The sequence below is a fragment of the Trichomycterus rosablanca genome, chromosome 11 (assembly GCF_030014385.1).
Source record: "Trichomycterus rosablanca isolate fTriRos1 chromosome 11, fTriRos1.hap1, whole genome shotgun sequence".
Lineage (NCBI taxonomy): Eukaryota > Metazoa > Chordata > Actinopteri > Siluriformes > Trichomycteridae > Trichomycterus > Trichomycterus rosablanca.
In genome coordinates, this window is record NC_085998.1 from 29,750,687 (window position 1) to 29,770,653 (window position 19,967).

Here is a 19,967-nt window from a genome sequence, read left to right on the forward strand (position 1 = left end):
AAATCCCATCTCTCTGTACCTTTATCTCTCTGTCACTGTCCACCTTTGGCAATGTTTTTCCTTTCATCCTGTCTCAGATCATGTTGTTTCACAGAACTATTTAGAAATAAGATAAGATAAGATAATCCTTTATTAGTCCCACAATGGGGAAATTTACATACAGTGGGGCCAAAAAGTATTTAGTCAGCCACTGATTGTGCAGGTTCTCCTACCTAGAAAGATGAGAGAGGTCTGTAATTTTCATCATAGCTACACTTCAACTATGAGAGACAAAATGAGAAAAAAAAATCCAGGAAATCACATTGTAGGATTTTTAAAGAATTTATTTGTAAATTATGGTGGAAAATAAGTATTTGGTCAATAACAAAAGTTCAACTCAATACTTTGTAACATAACCCTTGTTGGCAATGACAGAGGTCAAACGTTTCCTGTAAGTCTTCACCAGGTTTGCACACACTGTAGCTGGTATTTTGACCCATTCCTCCATGCAGATCTCCTCTAGAGCAGTGATGTTTTGGGGCTGTCGCTGGGCAACATGGACTTTCAACTCCCTCCACAAATTTTCTATGGGGTTGAGGTCTGGAGACTGGCTAGGCCACTCCAGGACCTTGAAATGCTTTTTACGGAGCCACTCCTTTGTTGCCCGAGCGGTGAGTTTGGGATCATTGTCATGCTGGAAGACCCAGCCACGTTCCATCTTCAATGCTCTCACTGATGGAAGGAGGTTTTGGCTTAAAATCTCACGATACATGGCCCCGTTCATTCTTCCCTTAACACGGATCAGTCGTTCTGTCCCCTTTGCAGAAAAACAGCCCCAAAGCATGATGTTTCCACCCCCATGCTTCACAGTAGGTATGGTGTTCTTGGGATGCAACTCAGCATTCTTCTTCCTCCAAACACGATGAGTTGAGTTTTTACCAAAAAGTTCCATTTTGGTTTCATCTGACCACATGATATTCTCCCAATCCTCTTATGGATCATCCATATGCTCTCTGGCAAACTTCAGACGGGCCTGGACATACTGGCTTAAGCAGGGGGACACGCCTGGCACTGCAGGATTTGAGTCCCTCTCGGCGTAGTGTGTTACTGATGGTAGCCTTTGTTACTTTGGTCCCAGCTCTCTGCAGGTCATTCATCAGGTCCCTCCGTGTAGTTCTGGGATTTTTGCTCACCGTTCTCATGATCATTTTGACCCCACGGGATGAGATCTTGCATGGGGCCCCAGATCGAGGGAGATTATCAATGGTCTTGTATGTCTTCCATTTTCTTACAATTGCTCCCACAGTTGATTTACTCACACCAACCTGCTTGCCTATTGTAGATTCACTCTTCCCAGCCTGGTGCAGGTCTACAATTTTCTTCCTGGTGTCCTTCGACAGCTCTTTGGTCTTGGCCATGGTTGAGTTTGGAGTCTGACTGTTTGAGGCTGTGGACAGGTGTCTTTTATACAGATAACAAGGTCAAACAGGTGCCATTAATACAGGTAATGAGTGGAGGATAGAAGAGCTTCTTAAAGAAGAAGTTACAGGTCTGTGAGAGCCAGAAATCTTGCTTGTTTGTGGGTGACCAAATACTTATTTTCCACCATAATTTACAAATAAATTCTTTAAAAATCCTACAATGTGATTTCCTGGATTTTTTTTTTCTTATTTTGTCTCTCATAGTTGAAGTGTACCTATGATGAAAATTACAGACCTCTCTCATCTTTCTAAGTAGGAGAACCTGCACAATCAGTGGCTGACTAAATACTTTTTGGCCCCACTGTAGTTAGACAAGAAATGATAGCACATTGGGAGAGAGTAGGAGATAAAAAAACCAGCAACCAGATTGTGCTTCCTGAGGAGCACAATATGGTAACACGAAAAAAAGCCCCTAACAGCACACAAGCACATGTAAACATAAGAACATAACATAGTCACACAACGAGCCACGGGTTAGGGATGTGGGGATAGGAAAAAGTAACCAACTACGACAAGCAGCCAACCAGCGATTCACAGCCATATGTCGGCGCGCGCTGCCGCTCGTCCTGCCGTATTGGTGGGATTAAGCTAAGAGTGGAGACGTTGGTTGGGATTGGGAAAGAGTCTGTCAGTCTTCCATTCCTGCAGCAAGAAAAAGTCTGTACAAAGTTTGCGATAACATGGCTGTTTACAGCTCTTACTGCCCAGAATGAAAACAGTCAGTGAAGGGGGGGGTAGGTACGTCGCAGCAGATTCTCTGGAGGAATTTACTTATCAGCGAGGCCGTTGCTGATAACAGGGGAGCCAAGAGCAGAAATGAGTTGTTGTTTTGTCTGAGCACTAAAAATTTAACTCTCAGAATGAATGAATGCGTCTCTGGTTCATCTCATTTCGCAAAGCCTTTAGTTTCTCCAAGATGGAATCCATATTTCAATATATATTCACAGTCTGAGTTCCAACGGCTCTGCCCACCATATCAATCAAATCAAATTGGGCAGTTTCTGGGGACCTTTGACAACTGACCCAACTCTTTTAATTTCCCGATACAGCAGGGCAAAGCCTAATCCAATCAGCAAAAACCCCACAATCAAAGTTCCGAATAGATAAACATCCTCTACGTCCTCCAACGAAAGAGGTGCCAGGCACACGACCCTCCACTTCTCCCACGAGTCCATCGCGTATCCTGCCATCTGCATTCCGTCGGGGCATGTGGGTTCCCCCGAACCCGAACTTCTCGATGAGAAGATGGTGTCAATAGCATTCAGAGACCATTTAACCAATTCCATAATTTGTTCTTTGAGGAGCTGTGCTAAGAAAATCTCTGTAGAGTAGAGTAGAAAATGCTGCCCGATGTTTTCTCTATCAGTTACTGAATAACCCAGATGTACGTTTTTTAATCTCAGGGAAAATATCTTTCTAATCTAATTTCAGAACAGAATGTATAAACAAAATCTTACTCTATGAGGGTAAACTAAACTAAAACAGCAACAACAACATCACCAAAACTGATTACACTTTGGCAGATGAATAATGGTTTGTTTTTTTTTCTGCAAGAGGCTTGTATGCGTGTAAAATACAATATTATAGCTGTGACTAAACGACTTATATTACGACCAAATATTATGTGCAACATTTTGTACCATAACAGATATCAGACAAAACATCACCACCTGCCTACTATGCTGTCAAAACAACTTAGAGCTGCAGATATATGGGCTCCACTAGATAGCTAAAGGTGTTTTGTGGTTTTCAGTACCAGGACATTACTAGAAAGTCCTTCAGCTTCTGTACGTTTTATGGTGAATTGTCCTACATTGCATCCTGTTGCCATCTATTCCACAGGTGATTGATGCACATGTACATTGTCGTCTACATGACGGGGTTTGTTGGACCAGTTGACTTTCCTCCATTGCTCTGATGTCCATTTCCAGTGTCAATGTGCTTATTGTGGGTACTTTTGACAGTGGTCAGGAATAATTGTTAATATTGCGTCACTCATCAACAGTATTAATGCCAAGCAGCACATTTCTGAGGGTGGTCCGTTAATTAATTTACATCAATAAGCAATATGTACACCGATTAGGCATAACATTATGACCACCTCCTTGTTTCTACACTCACTGTCCATTTTATCAGCTCCGCTTACCATATAGAAGCACCTTGTAGTTCTACAATTACTGACTGTAGTCCATCTGTTTCTCTGCATCTCTGTTCTTCAATGGTCAGGACCCCCACAGGACCACTACAGAGCAGGTATTATTTGGGTGATGGATCATTCTCAGCACTGCAGTGACACTGACATGGTGGGGGTGTGTTAGTGTGTGTTGTGCTGGTATGAGTGGATAGGACACAGCAGCGCTGATGGAGTTTTTAAACACCTCACTGTCACATGGATCGGTGTATTTCTATAGGTTTTTTTTTCTATAGTTTAATACCTAGGTGTAAAAGTACAACAGTTAACTCCAAAATTAGCTACATCTAACATCCCCATGTTTTAATTAGGGTTACTGACAAACATGCATGTTTAATCCTCTGATAGGTCTCTAGCACTACCCCCACCAGCTGTTACACTTCAAAAAAGAAAAAGAATACATTAAACATTAATAAAACCAAGAAACATTATCAACTTGTGTGGAAATAAATACCATATTTCTGCCAAAAATACACTATTATTAAGACGTGTTGTGTGAAACAACTGTGGTTTAAAAATAATAATCTATCTCTTTTTTTTAATAATAACTAAGACGATCCTGTGTGGTTTTGCATCCTGAGCCAGACTAGACTACATTAAACTTTGTAAATATTCATTACTTCATTTAATTTTTATCAACCGCTTCACCCAGGTGAGGGTGCAAATGTGAAAATACACTCTGTACTCGGTTTCAGTTCATTGCTGTGCGACATGGACTCACACAGTTATTCACAAACTGACACCAATTTGCAAATTTGAATAGTCAATCCACCTTCTGCATGTTTTAGAAGGTGGGTGGAAAGTGGAGTACCTAATAAACATATGTAGACAACACGCAAAACTGTTCACAGACCAGAAGCATGAATCTAACCCAGGTCTCCCGGGTCCCTGTTGCCCGCGTTGTAAATATGATTTTAATATTTCATATGTATGGCTGCGTTTGCATGTTTTAACATCCTGTGGTTGTACCACTTGACACAGTAAACTGAAGCAGAATAACAACAACTCAAAGAGGATTTGTGGCATGCTTTTGGTCTTGGCACAGCATCACAAATATGTCACTTAGAGCAGCCTTTCTCAACCGGGGTGCCGTCTGGCTTCGTCAGGGGTGCCGTCAAAAATATTCTCACGTTACTGATATTATGAAATAAATTAAAAATAAAATAATAAAATACAAAAAAGTCAACTTATCATGAAAATGTAGACCATTAGCCGCCTCAAACATCAAAATTTGTCTCACACGCCCCTTTCCCCATGCTACAACGTCAACGCAGGTTGTGTGCGTTGCCTATAGTGATGAGTCGTTCGCGAACGATCCGATTCTATTGAACGGCTCTTTAAAATGAACAAAAGGAACCGAGTCGCGCCTCTGGGAGCCGTTATAATATTTTATTATTTTTTATTTTTATTTTTAATTATTTTTTTAATTTTAGCACGTCCAATTTCGTCCCATCTATCATCCTCTCATTAGTGCGGATTCCTGCTCCTGATTGGGGCTGACGAGGCCGTTCCACGCCTCCTCCGAAACGTGCACAGCCAATCGACCGTCTTATCACCCACACTTGACGAGTGTAGCGTGGCAGAGTACTGTGCACGGAGGATCACACACTCCGCCACACCCCCTCCCGTCTCCATACAGGCGCCACCAACCAGCCAGCAGAGGGCGCAACCGCCCCGTTCCTGAGAGAGCATCCCCTACGGTCTCAAGTCCCGCCCCCCACCCGGACAACAGGCCAATCGTTGTCCATAGCCGCCCAGCCTCGACCGTGAAGGCAGAGCTGGATTCGAAACGACGCTCCTTCGAAATCCAGCTCTGGTTGCAGCGCGTGTCTTTTACCGCTGCGCCACCTGAGCGGCCCGTTATAATATTTATTTATATTTCTGTGCAGTTCTTATCGGCTGCAATTCAACCATTCCGCTTCCATCAGTAGAGGGAATTAATCAGTCATAATAAGAGCTGTTTATTGTCGAAATTCAAATCACTTTCAGTATCGCGGAGAGAGCAAGCGACACACACACACACATATACAGAAAGAGAGAGCTCATTACCTCATTAATGTAAATATTACAATTTTTATTGTTATTATTTTGCACTGTTTTTATTAATATATTTTTTTCTATTTTATATTTTTGCACATGTAACTGTTTTGTATATATTTGTTCTTTTTTTTTGTTATTTTTATTATTTCTCTGTAACTTGCTTTGGCAATTCGAATGTCCTTATTTGTCATGCCAATAAAGCTTCTTTTGAGTTTGAGTTTGAGAGCCGTAACCGAGCTACAGAAAAACCATGCAGACAATGAGCAGTGCTAGTGGTATAATGACAAATAATTGAGAAATAAACTATAAACTTGTTTAATGATGTTAAATCTGATTGGTTCATGGCGTGTATTTTTATTTTTATTATTATTATAATTTTTTTATTTTTACCCCTTTTTCTCCCCTTTTTTAGCGCATCCAATTGTTCAATTAGCATCGTGCTTCCTCTCTGTCTATGCCGAACCCTGCCCTGACGGAGGTGATTGAAGCTAACCCGTATCCCCTCCGAAACACGAGCAGCAGCCCGATGCATCTTTGCCACCCACACATTGACGAGTTTGGCGCCACCTAGCGTTGCATGCGGAGAGACACACCCTAAGGGCACCCTCTCCCATCTCTGTGTAAGCGCCTCCAATCAGCCGGCAGAGAACGCAATCGCATTCTGACAGAGAGAGACCCACATCCGGTTCTTTGTCCCACCCCCCACATGAGCAACCGGCCAATCGTTGCTCATATAGCCACTCAGCTTCGAACCGGTAAAGCAAGGCTGGATTCGATACGACGCTTCTCAGAATCCAGCCCTGGTTGCAGCGCGTTTCTTTTTACCGCTGCGCCACCTGAGCGGCTGGCGCGTATGTTTTAAAGCAGAAACAAACACAGGCACATTTCTATACAAGAGAGGATTTTTCTGAAACTTAATGCAATGCAACCACAGTACATCTCTTTCCTGTAGTGTTTTTGTGTGTTAGCAGTCAGAGGGATGCAGAGTGTAAGTTTTTTAATACATTTTAGACTGGGGTGACTTGAGATTTTGAATACTTTTAAAGGGTGCCGTGACTGAATAAAGGTTAAGAAACATTGACTTAGAGTGTCTTTTTAATGTAGTACTCCTCTTACTTTGTAGTATGCAATATTTAAGGCCGACACAATAACGGCAGTGAAAATCACGTCACAGTTGTTTCCTGTGTAATATGCAATTTGCTGTAAAATTCAAAATTTAAAGTTTGTGTTTAGCAATTTACTTTTTTTCACATAGCGTATGAACTATGAGGCTGTCCTAGCAGTTGGCAATTACGTTAGTGTAACAGACTTATCTGTGGTGTAGTGTGCTGACAGTGTTTGATGTACGTGTTTACATATTGAGTGCATTTTGTCCCTTTGGGGATTCCATAGTCAAAAGAAAAGCGTGCTTCTCTACACACGTGATCATCTCTTGTTAAAAGAACAAGCCAGTAAAGTATTATGCTCCCGATAGTTTTGTTTATTTTGTTATAAACTCAGCAAACTCTAAAGACACTCGGTTACACCAGCAATTGGTTAGACTAGTCTAACACAGCTGAAAACACTACTCAGGTTACTGAGTTTGGAAAACTCCCAACCAATTATGTAGAGGGGGATGTGTATCAAAATATGGACATAATTTAATTCATGAAATGTGGCACTTTTCTTTAAAAATCCATGAAATTTGTGATTTTTTGCACGAAGAGACACACTCAGATCGCATTATTCCTCTACTCTGTGCAGACGCCATCAATCAGCCAGCAGAGGTCATAATTGCACCAGTTATGAGGTCCCTATTCGGCTCCTACCCTGTATGAACAAACGTTCATATAGTCACCCAGCCAGATGGCAGAGCTTAGATTCGATACAATGTGTTCGAAATCCCAGCTCTGGTGTGCTAGCGTATTTTACCGCTGCACCACCTGAGTGGCTTGTACGTTTTTTTGTAAACATTTTTGGTGCAAAATGTTGTAATTGTAAGGATATAAAACATTACATTACACAATGTTATTTAGTCCTTTATGTAACTCATTTACTATTTAAATTTGTTTTTGTTTAGGCCACACTTGGGAACTTTGTAGTTTGGGGTGAAGAAATTTATTTTATAAGTTTTATTTTAATTAGGGCTGTCGTTAATTAAAAAAATTTATCAAGATTAAAATTTTTTATCTAACTATTTTTATTTGGCACATACATGTGTGTCTCTGTGGTAATTAACTGTATTTCAGATGAATTAGGATGTAAAGCGCATTAACTGTCCGATGTTAAACTACTTTTAACGGTTTTCACTTTTTTTACGTGTTAATGAAAAGATGAATGAAACCACGCGATCTCTGTAACGAGTATTTCCATTGGCTGCTAGAGCTGTCCATCAAAACCGCGTAGCTCCGCCTCCTCCCCCTCCGGTAAGAAGTGAAACTCTGTGTGATGTTTCATCTCTCCAGTTTATTCAGCTTATTCTATCACATGGTTATAAACATGATTTATATTTGTGATGTTTGTAGTTTTCTAAAAACACATTCGTATCTGATATTTATATGGACTAAGCGTTTACATGGACTGTTTTAATTAACACTTTTTTTTAGAGATGGACCGATCGGGGTTTTTGGCACCGATTCCGATCTCCCATCTCCTTTCAGGGACATCGGCCGATAGCCGATTCCGATCGGGGGGGGAGGGGGGATTAGCAGTAAATAAACTTAAAAAGAGCCTCACAGTAAAGATAAACCGGAGCAGTGCGTGCGCGTGTGTGTGTGTGTGTGTGTGTGTGTGTGTGTGTGTGTGTGTTTGTGCCTTTAGAAGAGACGCAGTTACAGAGTTACAGAGACGCAGAGTTCACAGTATCGCTATAAGTGATTCATTGATTCATGAGTTGATTTGTTTTTATGTGAAGCGTAAGTTTCTTTTCTCAGTTATCTCTCCGTGTTTACTGTTATTAATTAAATGTCGTGGTTTTAAATAAACACCAGCTACTACAGAACATTTTGTGTGACTCTCTTACATTAAAAAGCTTCATTAAACTGCTATTACCACAGATCTGTAACCGAGTCAGACTCGTTCCGTCTAAGGAGCTAAAAGTTTTCTAAAAGTTCAGCAGATGATCCTGAACTAACGAATTTGCTAATGAATAAACTTTTGCCTCGGATTGGCTCTGTAACGTTTTCTGTTCTCATCTACATCACAAGTAAGAACCGCTCACGATTTACCAAAGTGAACCAGGAGTTTATATAACGTGCTGATAGAATCGACTCAGATGTGACCGGGTTGAATTATCTTTTTAAAGTAAATATTACAATCAGCAAAATTACATCGTAAGAGCTTTCACGATGGTTTCTGTACGATGGTTGATGAATGGTGATGTGATGGTTGGTGCTTCGTAGCTCAAAGTCTGGATCAATCCACTGAGCTGTTAAGCTTAACATGATTTTTATATATCACACGATCGGATCGGCTACTTTTAGGAAATATCGCCGATCGCCGATAGCATATTTTGATAAAAAATCGGCCGATACCGATCTCTACTTTTTTTATATAGCTACAGTCAATTACTTATAGATAATGTCTGCTAACTTGACTGTTTCAGGTATTTATAGATGTTTAAATGGTAATGTAGAACAGTATTTCCCAGTATTCTTTCTGCACAAACACAGTATTAAAGGGTTTTCTTAATAGATCTATGAAATAATCATATCTGTGTTTTGATGCTTTATTGATGCCTTATATTAGATCAAAACATTATGGTTGGTGCACCTGTTTTCAGTGTCAGGGTCATGAACAGGAAAAGATCCTCACTTTTGTCAGATAATGTGCTTTCTACAATGAATTTAGATTTAATAATTTTATCATATTTTATGAATGTTTTATTGGTAAACACGTTCTTGCAATAACAATGTGCATAACTGTTCAAATTTGCTTAATTATTAGTTTGCGATTAATTGAGATGAATACATTTATATTTAGGGCTGTCACACGATTAAAAATTTGAATCAATATTAATGTAGATTAATTTTGTTCTTTAATCGCGATTAATCTCGATTAAAATTTTTAATCGTGTGACAGCCCTAATTTTAATACATTAACAAGGTCTCACTCAAATCAGGCACTTCAGAATAATATGATGTCACGTTCCCGTCACGTTCCCACTTTTATTTTAATGGAAAGTAATGAAACTGGAGGCAGAAAATCTATGTAATTGCAATGACTCATAAAGAAGAATAGTGGAGCCATGAAGGGAAAAAGAGACACACGTTTAGTAGCTCTGCTAGATCTTTGGTACATTTTAATAAGGTTGCTGATATAAACAGTAAGAACATGGTATCAGCCAGTGGGTTAATTATGAATTTAAGGTCATTTTATTGATCAAAAACAGTTGTGCGATGCTGTATCTTCAGGAGATTAGAGGCTTTGCACTGTGCATGTGTTAGATTAAACTGAGATATTTGTGTGCAGGCTGATAACAAGGTGGCAGCAAACACAACTGAGAGTAGTTCATTCTCACCATATTTTGACTGATGCCAGTCCCAGTTTTAATAAAAAATCAAACAGTCCAGGGCGCTGATTATTTTCAGCCAAGTGATGGATTATTTAAACAGCTCATGCTGCTTTTTTAGAGAATGTATAATCATGAAAGAGAATGTAATGCTATTTCAGTCCGTTTAATTATGCTCTACACAAGTTCAAGCAGTTTTTCTAATAATTTATTTCTTGCTGTGATTTTCCAAAAATGATAGTACTGAAAATCAGTTTTAGGATGCATTTTTAAGTTGTGAATGTTCACCGATCAACCATAACATTAAAAACCACCTCCTTGTTTCTACACTTACTGTCCATTTTATCAGCTCCACTTACCATATAGAAGCACTTTGCAGTTCTACTACTACTCTACATACTTTTTTTGCCTTTTTAGGACCCCCACAGGACCACCACAGAGCAGCTATTATTTAGGTGGTGGATTATTCTCAGCATTGCAGTGACAATGACATGGTGGTGGTGTGTTAGTGTGTGTTGTGCTGGTATGAGTGGATCAGACACAGCAGCTCCTGGAGTTTTTAAATACCGTGTCCACTCACTGTCCACTCTGTTAGACACTCCTACCTACTTGGTCCACCCTGTAGATGTAAAGTCAGAGACGATCGCTCATCTATTGCTGCTGTTTGACTTGGTCATCTTCTAGACAGACCTTCATCAGTGGTCACAGGACGCTGCCCACGGGGCGCTGTTGGCTGGATATTTTTGGTTGATGGATTATTCTCAGTCCAGCAGTAACAGTGAGGTGTTTAAAAACTCCAGCAGCATTGCTGTGTCTGATCCACTTATACCAGCACAACACACACTAACACACCACCACCATGTCAGTGTAACTGCAGTGCTGAGAATGATCCATCACCCAAATAATACCTGCTCTGTAGTGGTCCTGTGGGGGTCCTGACCATTAAAGAACAGCATGAAAGGGGGCTAACAAAGCACGCAGAGAAACAGATGAACTACAGTCAGTAATTGTAGAACTACAAAGTGCTTCTATATGGTAAGTGGAGCTGATAAAATGGACAGTGAGTGTAGAAACAAGGAGGTGGTTTTATTGTTATGACTATAATTACAAGAATAAAGTCTATAATGACTATTATGCATTTGGCATACATTGTTTGCAAAGAGTCATGGTTACTTTACGGACTTAAATATTAGATCAGTATGGGTATCAGTCTGTGTTGTTCTTCAGTGCTTTGACATCCTTATTGTATCATTACTAGAAAAAAATAGTGCAACCCTACACCACATTCCACCTACTTTAACAATAGGATCATACTGACTGTAAATTGTCACAGCCCACAGCCAGGGATGCAAATTTGTCGTAATTAGATGATACTTAAGCATATAGCAAACTGAAACAAACACTGTAAAACAGTGAACGTGACAGTAATGTAAAACAGTACGATGATCATAAACACTGTGAGCAGAGCCAGTTCTGCATCCAGAATATAGAATTCATACTGTCCATAGCAAACAGTTCATTACAAGCGCCAATCAAAATAGAGATGCAGCTGGTATTTTTGAGCTCTTCGTGACAACACTGGTGTAGATATTATAGAGTGATAAAGGTCCACATTTATCCTGGGACAGTGTAATATTCACATCATGCACACAGATCCACATGTGCAGAGACTAACAAGCATCCTGACCTCATACTGACTGTGATTTTAATGCATATTAGCTTAGCCATTTATGATTTCATTAAAAAGTCTTTCTGTTCTGTAGAACTGCAGTAAACACTGAGCTGACATATGCGTGATGAGGGTGGGTGACACTTGCAATGAGAATCAATAAAACTGCTGGTTTTGTCTCCACACCACTCATTCACGGATCTGCTTGGCTCCAAATAATGCACTCCTCAGCTTTTTTTCATCTGCTCACTTAATGACATGCAATTTACTACAAAAATGCTATGGCTGTGGCTTGTTGTAAACATCGCTGAGGAATCTGTTAACACCCGACACTTAAATGCCGTCAGATAACTATTACCACCGTTTACTCTGCTTACATTTTGTAATCTCTCTAGCACTGTATGCATATTTTCACTGGGGATAAGTTATGCACAAAGATAATTGTAACCTGCTTCATTATTTTGAGGTAATTGACCTCTTGAATGTCCAATCAGGGGTGGGTCATCTTAAATAATTAATCTATCATTATTAATAAAATATTTTACTTAAAACTTGATTCCATTTGTTATAGAGGGTCTTGCAATAAATAGTAAATTCCACTGTTAGTTGGCATGGCCTAGAGTGGTGTGGCCCAATGTGATATTCTTTCTTAGGGCCCAAAATCCCTGGCAGTTCCCCTTTATGTTAAAATAAAGGGGAAAAAGAAAATACTTTGGCAACCAATAACAGACACCCACACAAAAAGACTATAAAACTGCAGTTATTAAAAACAGCTCCTATTTAATCCAGCTATTCAATATTTTAATATTTTTTTGATAAAGCCGGCTGGATGTGCCGGTACTAATAAAGAAGTGTTGATTTGTATGGAATGCTTAGTAATCTTTAATGTTTTTCATCCATCAGAATGTATATTTTAGCTTTCCTAGGGAAAATAGATCAGTGATCATACACCTTAAATTTTAATAAAGTTTGAACGCTCTGACACATGGCACATTTAAAACATTTGCTTATTATTTGCTCATGTTACACACATATACAGTAGAATATAGTGTTTTATTATATTGTTGTAATTACCATACTGATGTATAATAGTAATTGCGTCGCATAGCAAATTTTTTTTTTATTTCCTTATTTTTTATTTTATTCTATTCTATTTTATTTACTCTATTTACTGTACTTACACTGTACTGGAGTTGCTGTAACACTCAAATTTCCCCCATGGGGATCAATAAAGGAATCTTATCTTATACACTGGAAACGCATCAAGTATGTAATAGAGACCTGATGTATGTTTTCTTTGTCCAGCCTTTTTGAATCTGAACCTAACTTACCATTTTGTCTAGGTAATGTGGTTTGGTTTTTCCTTACCAAAACTTTTCAATTTTAATTCTGGTCACTACACAGATAGGCTGCTTTGGCCTTTGACTCAAACAAGGTTTAATACCCAACTACCATTCTGTTCTGTGTTTATATTAAAGGAAGTTACATTCGTGATAATCTCGCTATTCTGTAAATGTCTTATATTTGTTTGTTTGTTTGTTAGGATTTTAACGTCATGTTTTACACTCTTTGGGTACATTAATGACATAAACAATAGTTATTCATTACACAAGGTTCATCAGTTGACAAGGTTATATCGAACACATTCATGGACAATTTAGTGTCTCCAATTCACCTCACTTGCATGTCTGTGCAGACACAGGGAGAACATGCAAACTCCACACAGAAAGGACCTACCTGGGGATCAAACCCAGGACCTTTTTGCTGTAAGCCGACAGTGCTATCCACTGAGCCACCGGCACTCCCTACTAAATTTTAGCACTAAAATACTAAAATTTTTCAGATGGTGCAAAAAATAAAAATAAATACTGGCAGCTACTTGCCTAACAAGTGGCACGTTGGCTAAGTGGGTAGCACTGTCGCCTCAAAGCAAGAAGGTCCTGAGTTCGATCCCCAGGTGGGGCGGTCCGGGTCCTTTCTGTGTGGAGTTTGCATGTTCTTCCCGTGCCTGTGTGGGTTTACTCCAGGTGCTCCGGTTTCCTCCCACAGTCCAAAAACATGCAAGTGAGGTGAATTGGAGACACTTAATTGTCCATGACTGTGTTTGATATAAACTTGTGAACTGATGAATCTTGTGTAATGAGTAACTACCGTTCCTGTCATGAATGTAACCAAAAAACATGACGTTAAAATTAACAATTGCTGTGTCAAAACAAGTTTGTTTACTAAAAGCAGCTACATTTGTACCAATGCCCTTTATGTGACAAAATTAATATACTATATAGGATAAAACATTTTTGAAGTTTAGCTAATAGCTAACAAATAACATGTAAGTCCAATTTTATCTTAAAAATCATGTTTAAAAATGCAAAATGTTTTTTTATGTATTTAAAAAAGGTCACCAGGTTTGCCTTCCAAGTATAAATATGATAAAGATATATTAATAATGCAATTTCATATCCGAAGTAAGTGTAGCATTTAGGCTTTAAGGCTTTAAATATTTCAGCAGTGACGAAATTAAAAGACAAATAATGATTCTGCTTCTTCATAAAGCACAAGTCAAACACAGGCTTCATTCCAAACTGCATACATCTGAATAGTACTCTAGCATAGGAAGTAATATTTCTGAAAACTAATTAAGGATTGATTTTAAATCCGATAAAACAATGTGTTATTAAGCTGCTGGGGCTTTCTGGAAAGGCATTAAATATGCGACTTATTTCTAAAATATTTACTCACCATTGGGTCTAATGTGCAGTAAAGTGGAGTCACTGAGACAGTTTCTTACAGTTAAAAACAGAGAGTGGCACATTCCCATATTTGCAGTGAACTGATAAAGTTCAGCTAAGTTTACACAGATAATTGACTCACTCTAGCTATTTAGAGCAGATTAAAATTGGTAAAAAAAGTGTTGATGCTCCTTCCTTCAATTACTGTATGTGTAATTGTGATAATAACACTGATACACTAAAAAGTTGATTTTAATATCACGTTTATAATGTTGGGAAGACAATATGCTTTCTAGACAGATAGTATACCTATTTTTTAAAATTATAATAGTCACTTTTTTATTAAAATATGTGCATGACATACAGATTGGGACCTAGCGTAACGTGGCTGATCTGCTGAATGAATCTACCAGTAAGTCATTTTCTTCTGCATTGCCATCTTGGCTGACAGAGGGGGCACAGAGGCGCAAATGATTGATGTGACAGTTTCCTTTGATTAACAATCACCAGTGTCTCATAAGCGTTAATTCGCTTCAGGTGGAAGTTTTTCGTTATGTTTTGGCTTTCTCTGGCTCAGTTTTGTCAGCTCCTTTGTTGGCACACTCGCATTTCTGTGAAGTCGTGATACTGGGCTGCTCGGTTTGATGTGCTCTTCCGCTGATGTGCGATGCCAGCAGTCTTTAGTTTTATGAGAACTCACCCTGTTGTCTCAGTGTTTTGGGTCACTAGATTCTGTAGTGTGGACACACTTTCCCTGTTGTGGGACATCCAGAGCTAACCGTAACCCTTTTTGTTTATACATTTTACCCTTTTTTTTCCAATTTAGCGTAGTAAGTTCGTCTTCCGCTGCTGAAGACTCTGATCGTGTCCGAGGTGGGTATATTCGCCTCACTCTCCCTTCGATGCATGCGCAGTACACCTACCCCTTCGTATTCGCCCACACGTCCGGTGAATTCACGCATGAGGCCAGTATTCGCGTGCCAAGAGCCACGCACTGATCCCCGCGCTCCTCCTTTTCCTGTACAGTCCCCTTGGGTCAATGACCCCACTCAAATTAGTCCGGTCTTTTACCCTCTCGGGAGACTTTAAATGTCTAATTTTGTCTGCTGCAGGCACTGCCAATTATGCCCGCTAGCTGCCGCCCAGCCGACCGGTAGCAGAGCTGAAGCTCGAACTCGGGAATTCAGAATCTCAGCGCTGGTGTGCTCGCGGATTTTCCTGCTGCACCACCTGGGCGCCAACAGTGTTGTTTTGATTTTGTTTATTTCCTGCACTTGTGCCTGTGTTTTTCTGCCAAACATGGGAGCAAAGATCCAATAGTTTTGTCAGAAGTTTGATGATAATTAGTTTTACTAATAATACGTATAGATAACAGAATTCAATAATGAATTCAAATTCATTCATTTCTAGTACAAACTGATAAGTCTGGTGCTTCTTATCAACATCACAGTTGAATATTTTGATAATTTCTCATTTTTGCATCATTCATACCAGCCATATTTTGAAACTCTCTCTAATTAACTAATGAATGTTAATAAACATCAGGGATCTGCTTATAAATATTCATTGCTAGCAAACAGTATTACAAATAACAGACTGAAAGATGTAGAGGCAAGAAAAGTCACTACAAGATATCCGATATTTGTCATATATACATATACAGATGTACAGTACAATGAAATTCTTCCTTTACATATCCCAGCTTGTTTGGAAGCCACTGTATGCCACCCCTGGAGCAGACAGGGTTAAGGGCCTTGCTCAAGGACCCAACAGTGGCTGCATAGCAGAGCCTGGATTTGAACTGCCAATCTTCCGGTTGATAGGCCAAAGCTCTACCCACTAGGCTATCACTGTCCCTAATAGTTTATTAGAATACATGCAATGGACATGCAGAATAATGCTTTTCAAAGACAGTGTCAGAAAATAACATATACAGTATTTAGATATTCCCAAGTTATCTACAAACTTATAGCAAAGTCTTCACTAATTTATTGCTATAGACGAGGAATCTTCAAAAAGGTGAGACGGTGGGAGGAGTAGTAATTGGTCTATCTGAGAGAGCTTATAGTATGGATTTAGCACCATCTGATTTCCACCTTTTTGGACGCTCAAAGAAGCCTTAGGGGGAAGAAGATTTTCATGTGATGATGATGTGAAAGTGGCGGTGCATCAGTGGCCACGCGCTCAACCAAAAAACTTTTTTGCTTTGTTGGTACGATGCTGGAAAAGAATCGGAAGGTGTCTATATAGAAAAGTGATGTCATTTGTTTTAAAATTCCTAATAAATAAAGTTTAAAAAGTGTGGAAACTTTTTGAAGAACCCTCATATTTTTCTAATGTCTTTAAATATATAGTGTTGGGACATATTGGCAAAATTCAGGTATGTGTAGGAACTAGGGCTGTAACGATGCACCACAAGACAGTTCAAAATCGATTCACATGTGTAACGATTCAAATTGGTTTACATGCATAATGAATCGATATTCACTTTAAACAGCAGAGGGCACTGGCGCTATTCACCTCGACTGGTTGACATCACTACAGGGTTGCCAGGTTCGGAAATTTCCAGCCAAATTTATTTATGTGAGGATACTTTTTTTATTTGTATTATTCATTTTTTTTATTTAATGTGGGATTGATAAGTGTGCAGCATTGTTTTGCAGTTTGTACCTACCCCAAAAATAAAAGGGCATTCATTATTTAAATAAATAAACGATAAGCACAAATACAGTATTTTATTTTATTTTTTTAAAGAGAAATAATAAAAGGAAACTTTGTCATTTTTCTTTGTCAATTTAAATTTGGTTAAAAAATCTGGAAAAAAATCGTTCCGTGAACCCAGTATCATGAATCGTATCGCATCGTGGGTAGAGTGTATCGTTACATCCCTAGTAGGAACCACCTTTAATTATGGACTTTGTGTGGCTGGTATGAATGAACGACTATGAATAAATGCACACTTAAAATGAATGAAAACATTAGGCCACCCAGTCATGGGATTTAAAGCAGCATAAGGATTATTGCATCATTTCAGACTTGGCAATCATTACCAGTGCCCTCAGCCATTAAGAATCTGGGGATTTGGTGGTCAGCTTACCATAAGCTGAGCGTGCTAATAAATTGTACATTATAGCACTCATAATTTAGAACACATGCCTGAGGAGAGTGTTTCCTATTAGCAGTATTCACAACGGATGAAGCTCAACAAGCGTCACGAATTTAACACTCTTGCTTGGCTCATATGCTGGTTAATTTATTCTGATGTTTATGCATTTGTGAGCTGTCTTTAACTAAGGCTTGTTGTGTTTCAGCCCTATTGCAGTATAATATATTCTGGGTTTTGGTTTTATTCCCTTTATGTTATGCCTAGTTCACACTACACGATTTTTGCCCCGATTTTCGCTCACTGACTGGTCGCCGCTAGATGTGGCAGCTCCGAAGCAACTCGGCGTTCGCTCGGCGATCTAACCTCGGCTCTCAATCGCTATGTGTGAACTACTCGACAACTAGATCCGAGCAACTCGCCGAGCGCTCGGCGACTGAGGAGAGATATCTAGCATGTTGAATATCTGGATCAGTCGGTTGCGACTGGCAATGAGTGCGGTGAGGGGGATACTATAGTTTCTATCAGAATACATCGGCACACACTCAAGCTTTACAATATTTGTGAACTTATCGTCCATGCCAAACCATAATACCAACACTGCATTACAAAAAAAATATTTATTAACCTCCAACTCGCTACAGAACAAAACAATCCCTGCTGGTCGCGTTGCCAAATCCACTCGGATTCATTTATTTTTCTCTTAAATTTTACGCTGCACAAACAACTTTGATCGCTCACTACTTGTTGACGTGCATTTTTGCTTCTCACGCTTGTTTTTGTGACAAAATGTGCTTTAGGAGACCAGAGAAGCTCTCCTGCGATTACAGTTGGTGATAGATGGTGTAGTGTGTGTAGTGTAGTGTGAAAGCCACACCGACTTGAAAGACTCCCGATTACAAGAGATCCAGTCGTGTAGTGTGAACTGTACAGCGATCTGACAACTTGGGAAGGCGTGTAGTGTGAACTTGGCATTAGTGAGAAACCGATACTTTTCAGAATGAGGCTTCTGGTAATGTTCTGTAACTTTTCTATGCTCTGATGTAGCTACCTTATTGCTAATAATTTTTCTCAGTATGCGTGTCCTGCACGTCGTTTCTACACATTGGTAAGAGCTGTTCGAGTCTGAAGTCTAAGATGTGTTCATTAGGCAGAAGAGAAGGTATTAGTGATTCTAAGAGAGCACTGCCACTCTGCTATCCCTGCAGGAGAGCCCTGCTTTATTGTGTTAATATTTTCTCTGTGAAATGGTAAAGAGCCGTTTGCTGCGGCCATTCATTTGACTAGAGCTTTCTATCAGCAGGAACAGTATGGAATTTAATTTCCCTGTCTAAAGCTCGCTAAGGGCCTGGGGCGAGATCACCTGAGTGGAAATTGCTTTCAAATTTTTTCTTTCTGTTCCAATCCAGGGCAACAGTGGTCACACTAGCAGAAAATAAACTTATAATGCTGGACATTTTGCTCCTGCTAAATCCAGGTTTTATTGCCTCTGTAGTAAATTTCAAATGTTCTTATTTAGCCTTGATTGTAAACTACTTCTTAGGGCCTGAAACTCACATTAATTCATAACTTTGGCAGTTTTTATGAGACTTTTTATAAACCTTGGGCACCTGCTCTGAAGTTTTGTATGGATTTCATTTTCTTAGCTTTAACTTTTTGCTTTATTGAGCTTTTAAAACAAGTTAAATCATTAAAATGTATTTACATCTAGCGGTGGTTGAACAATCTAGACTTTAATAAATGGAACCACTACAATCCCAGTTCCCAAAAGTTGGGAAAATTGGTAATGTGTAAATAAAAACCGAAATATTTAACAAATATTTAATATATTAGCTTTTTTCAGAATACAGTGGTACCTTGAAACTCAGCGTCAGTTGGTTCAAAGAGTGGCGTTGCGTTTAAAAGGTGTTGAGTTTCAAGGTATTTTCCCCATAAGGATGTTTGAGAAACCTGTTAATGCGTTCCATAATCCCGTTGAACTGCATATGTTTTAGGCTAATGTTAAATAATGGGCTTGTTTTTGACACTTATACACTGAAAATAACACAAATATAATATAAAACATTTATACAACACTTATATAAAAACAATACAATTGAAAACAGTTAAAAATGTATTAATAAAAAAATACAATAAAACCTGCAATATACCTTTACTTCTTTATTGTTTCCTTATGCTTCTTAATCGTGGAGATGCTTGATCTTGGAATACTGTATTTCGTTCATTAAAGGCGCATTCACATGAGAAGCGGCAAAATCGCTTTTGCGCCGTTATTTCCCGTGCAGT